This window comes from Rosa chinensis, chromosome 1, assembly GCF_002994745.2.
Source record: "Rosa chinensis cultivar Old Blush chromosome 1, RchiOBHm-V2, whole genome shotgun sequence".
In the NCBI taxonomy this organism is placed as follows: Eukaryota; Viridiplantae; Streptophyta; class Magnoliopsida; order Rosales; family Rosaceae; genus Rosa; species Rosa chinensis.
The window spans coordinates 58,376,539-58,382,351 of NC_037088.1; positions in this window are offsets into that span (position 1 = coordinate 58,376,539).

The following is a 5,813-nucleotide window of genomic DNA, read 5'->3' on the forward strand; positions in this document are numbered from 1 at the left end:
GTAGAGAACTAGCTTGCTAGTGTAGGTATAAACAGTATTCGAGTTGCAGATCGAGTTATCTTTATGTTGTGTCACCACTGGGAAGCAAATAGAATCGTCTGGAGCGAGTTCTTTGCTAGTTGGTGCGTATTTGAATACAATTGTTTAGTAGAGACTCATGATATTATTTCAGGATGTACTCTAGGTGCCTATTGTAATAAGGGGTTTAGGCTCAATGTCCCCCCTTATATTCGATGGTTTCATTACTCAAGGCTTGAGGGCAGCCGCACCAGCCCTTTATTCAAAAAAAAAAAAAACTAATGTGATATTGATATGTGAACATACGTAAATTTTGATCCAAAAACAATAAGGCCATTGCTTATATATTAAGAACGTTACAAAACAGGTTTAGCTAAATTATATTAAATGCAGATTTGCTCACCTAAGCAGAGGCGAAACGTCATTGGGGCCAGAGATGGCCGGGCCCCCCAAGACATATTATAATCTGATGTGGCCATGTATAATTGGTTGGAGTTTATTGAAAAATTGAAAAATAATTATGTTGTGGCCCTCCACATTCTAAATTACTCTATTTTATATGTTTTGTTAAAGGAAAATACTAATAAATTCCTTGATGTATGGGATTTCAACCTATTAGTTAGTGCTTTCGAGAAGGAAACATGCATGTTAAGGAATCAAATTTAAATGGAAAACATTAACACATGCTTTAATATCTATGCTCCTAATGAAAAGAATAAATATATTTTATGTATTTTTTTATAAATAATTATTTATTATTTTTTTGGCCCCTCCAGAAATAATTTTCTAGTTCCGCCACTGCACCTAAGGGACAATTTTAAGGGACTGTGAGGGACAAATACATCTTAACCACATGTATTAAATATAAAAGCAGAAATTATAATAACTTAAAACTATGCATTTATTTTCAGCCAGCAGATTCACTTTTCTCTCACAGTCCCTTAAAAACTTTCATATTAAATGAGTAATATTATAGAGGCATATCTTTTTTGGCTCCCCTATTTCTGCCTTCTTGGCTTCCTCAGACTAATTATGGCTTATTATAATATGTACGTATGACCTTTTAGGAACACATGTTAAGACTTCTTAATAAAATATGCATGTGGTGGTCCAAGCTATATAAATCACTTTAATATGTTGGGAAAAACTCATAGACAGTACCTGAGCTATCGGCCACTAATAACTTTTGTACCTCAAGTTAAAAAAAAATATCAGATTGGTACCTAGACTTTTAACCCCGACCCAAGATACGTACCTAGGAACAGTAAAACCGTTAACGGGGTTAACTTTTCAAGGGTAGAGTCGTCATTTCACTGTTCATCTTCTCTTAAAGCCCTCTCCTATCTCTCTGCAATATCAGAATTTTTCTTCTTCTTCTTCTTCTTCACACATAAGTAAAAATGAGAATAAATTCTATTATGGCAATGGGTTTTTGGTTTGTGTTGGTTTTTGGTGAATGTCTGGGTATATATTTGATTTCCGCTGAACCAATTATCTTTCTCTCTCTCTCACTCGTCAATGTGACTTCCTTGAAACGATTCATTTCACTCTGCAAGAACGATGCCAAGCTCTAGTTCTCCATGTGCGACCGCCACTGGGGCTCCAAGACCCAGATCAAGAAATGGGATAATGGCAAAATCACCTACTGAATCCTCTAAAAGACTCTGAGCCGGTGGAAGAATCGGAATGGGTTATAGGGCCAAGGTGGTCAGGCCACGTCTCTGCCTTTGATTTTCTTCAAGTAAGGCCCTTCGTTCCTCACTGGGTCCCAGGTCTCTCCGGCCAATTACGGCAGCTACAGCGTTGTAAAGGCCCCGTTCTTGCGTATGAGCCTCTCGCTGGAGGGCCAGGTTGTTAACTTTCTCGACCCAGAAGGGCAAGCTGAGATTATGGTCGCAATGTTAAACTCCGGTCAGCCCAATTTCTCGGATAAGGATTTGGGGTCAATGAATTTGAGCTTGATGAGGAAAACCCATTTTGTTGTGGACGAATATATGAGCTTTGCCGCTAACATAAATGGAGGCAGACCAAGTTCGAGTGCAGTGAGTATTGAAGGTGGGATTTGTGAGGATTTGATTGAATATGAAAAGATAGTTGGGTTGTCAATGTGTGTGTGTCCAACAGTGTTGATTCATTTTGTGTTGTAGGTACATAATACCGCATTTGCAACTTGGAATTGAAGCAGTCTTTGTTTTAGTGGTTTTGTGGGTCAAGTTTGAATCTTTGCTCATACATTATGCAAAACTACTGTTGATCATAGGTTGACTATGAGGTAGATGAGGACAGTGATGCCAATTTCAGTGCAAGTTATATTACGAAGAAGAAGAACAGTGTTATCTTCTTTGGAGAAGAACAGGTATGAAGAAGAAAAATTCTGAGATTGCAGAGAGATAGGAGAGGGCTTTGGAGAAGACGAACAGTGAAATGACGACTCTACCCTCGAAAAGTTGACCACGTTAATGGTTTTACTGTTCCTAGGTACGTATCTTGGGTCGGGGTTAAAAGTCCAGGTACCAATCTAATATTTTTTTAACTTGAGGTACGAAAGTTATTAGTGGCCGATAGCTCAGGTACTATTTGTGAGTTTTTCCCTAATATGTTTTAGTCCTAATTATTAGCTTTCGATAATTGCACATGCAGCTAGGCTAGTGGTGAAGTTTTTGGCTTAACCAGAGGTCATCGCTTCTGTATAATTGCATGGCTATGAGACTTACGAATTGTACTTCTATTAAAGCCAGACTTTCCTTGGTAAATAAGATTCATTCAGAATTATTATTTATTTTATTTTATTTTTTGACAAGAAGGAAATGCATTAAATAACCAAACCAGATTACAGTAAACAACAGAAGGGAAACAAACAACCACCTACACTAGACTGAAATTTAAACTGGAGTAGAATCCACATCAAAGATAAGAAAATGAGATAAGGAGGAAGGAGGATGATACCACCAATCATCCGGACACATCCTCCTGCGAGCCAAACAAGCTAAGTGATCTTCTGCTTGATTAGCCAACTTGCTCGACCAAGTCCAGCTATACGAAGGGAGAGCAATTGTACGATCTTGAATATAATCTATCAGGGGCGTCAAAACCTAATCTAAAGATGAACATGATTTATTAAAGAGATAAACTAGTTGAAAGGAATCAGATTCAAATAGGAAAGAATCCACTTGAATATGCTGATGAAGAAGGATGTGAGCAAGATTAGCAGCTACCAGAAGAGCTAGAGCTTCAGCATAGAGAGGACTCAGAGCTGAAGTGATCAGAGAGTGGACACCACCAACCACATGTCCTGTACTATCTCTAGCAATAGCAGCCACACCAACAGACTGATGAATCCAAGAAGTATCACAATTTATCTTTAATTGTTGAGGCAGAGGAGGAGTCCATTTTGGTTGCGGAGGTGGTCTAGACCGCACAGAAGAGTTGGTGGACAGGGTGTTCGTCTTCTTTTGTGAGGACATAAATTCTACAGAGGCATCAAATTAAAGTTGTGGTTGCAACAAATCTAGAATTTGTAGTATGGTTAAAAACACAATGAATCTATGTTTCCAAATGTGCCAGAGCAGGAAACTAATGACACATAACCTCTTTCTGATCAGATTTCCTTGTAGAGACTGGAAAAGAGAGCTGACAGAACCAAGTATCAAGAGTTGTAATTTGCTGAAGTTGGGAACGATAACCAATTGGATGATACAGCCAAGTTTTTGTCGCCCATGGACACGCAAAAAGAATGTGTTCCAAAGTTTCCGGAAAATAGTGACATAAAGAACATATTGGATCAACGGATAGCTTGCGAGCAAATAAGGCAGCTTTGGTAGCAAGTATATTTGACAAGCCTTTCCACATGAAATTCCTAATTTTTGGAAGAGTTTGGATGGACCAAAGACGCTTCCAAATACTGGGATCAGGTATATGAGAGGTATGTGAATGAGGCACAAGTATACGCTTCCAAATACAGATACGTAAGACTTTAGTGGTTTATAAATTCAAGTAAAAACCCAAAACCCTGATGTTCCAAAATACATTATGCAATGAAACGAACAACCATAAACATAAAACATGATCAAGCATGGAATAATTTAGGATATAAAGAAAGCATCATGGAAAAAGGATAGCAACACATTACTAAGGGAAAAATTCACTAACGATGCCTGGACACTTCGGTGACTTTCAGAATGATACCTGAATAACTCTTAATGTTATCAATGTGATACCTGGACTTTATTTTTAGTATTATAATCGTACCTTTGGCCAACTTCCGTCACGTCTCCATCAACTGTGAGCACATGTGGCTCACGTAAGACCAAAAATGAGGGCAAAATGGACATTTTCGTGGATCCAACCCTAATATCAATTAAAAATTGAACTCCCTCCAAAGGAGCAGTTGAGTGGCATGCCTTATGTTCATGCCATTTGTGCTATTAGAAGCAAAGGAGCAGAACCTGTAGTATTTTGTGATGATCTGTTGATGCCTTCCTCTTATATGGAGGCATATAATTCCATTATTCATCCTAGTGCTGGTGAGGATGATTGGGAACAAGTTGAGTATCCAATTGCACTTCCCCCATATAAGAAACAAGCAGGAAGACCAAAAATGAAGAGAACCAAGGAACCTGGTGAGAAAAAGCTGCCTCCACCAACACCTAACCAAACAGATAACACAAAAAAGATGCCTAGAACCTACACCAAGATGACCTGCCATGTGTGCTTCAAGAAAGGCCATAACAAGTTGGACTGCCCAATCACTAAGGCAAAAAAAAAGCAGCAGCAGATCAACAAGCAGTAAGTCATTTAAAGTTTTCAAAATTGATGGTTTGTTGTTGGTCATAATCTTGCATTTAACTTGTTTTAATTTTCATTGCAAGGAGTTCCAATGGAGCCCAGCAAACTAGGAAGAGGCAAAGAAGGTAGCAGGTTTGTGTTTTCCTGAATCTTGTTGTTGTTTTTTGTGTTTCTTGTAGTAATTTTCTGGTTATGGATTTATGATTGTTGAGTTGAAATGGATGTGTGATTGTGGATTTATGATTGTTGAAGTTCAAATGGATGTATGATTGTGATCTATTGACAATTGATGGATATGATTGTCTATGTTTGTGTGAACTTATGATTTGTTTAAGCTTATGATCTATTGGTTAGGGTTAAGGTTATGGATTTCTGGTTGTGATGGATATGGTTCTGTTTTCATATGCAGGTACCGAAAGTTCCAACCTCAAATGGTAATAGCACTTTGAGGGATCAGATCATCAAGTCTAGGAGAGGTTGGAAGAAGCTGAAGACCATGGATGGCAACCAAGGTGCAAATGGAGGGGCTTCTAGTTCACAAGCAATGCATGAATCTCCAACTCAGAGTAGCCAAAATCCTGCAACAAAAAAGACATAGTAGAAAGGCCAAACTGAATCTTAATGGGTAGGATTTTGAGGCAAGTGTTGGATGCTGAAGAACCAATCTACTTTTTGTATGGAACATGTAGGGTTATGATGTAATGAACATGACTTTTGTAATTGCTCTCTTTTGTTGAATTTCTTGAACAATTTGCCGGTTTGAAAAGGCAATTAATTTCTATTTGGTTTGCCATTTTTAATTTCTGATTTTTATGAAGATAGAGTGTTTGTTAAGATAGCAGATTTGCCTTTCATTTGGCACTATTTTATGTCAGTTGCATTCTTTGTACCAATTTCATGTGAAACAGGTCTTGGTCAAATTTGTTAGCATGATTAATGGATTTTATGTAATTTGGAGGGAAAAATTATCAGTCGGGCCTACTTTGGAGGGAAGAAGTCAACAAATTTGG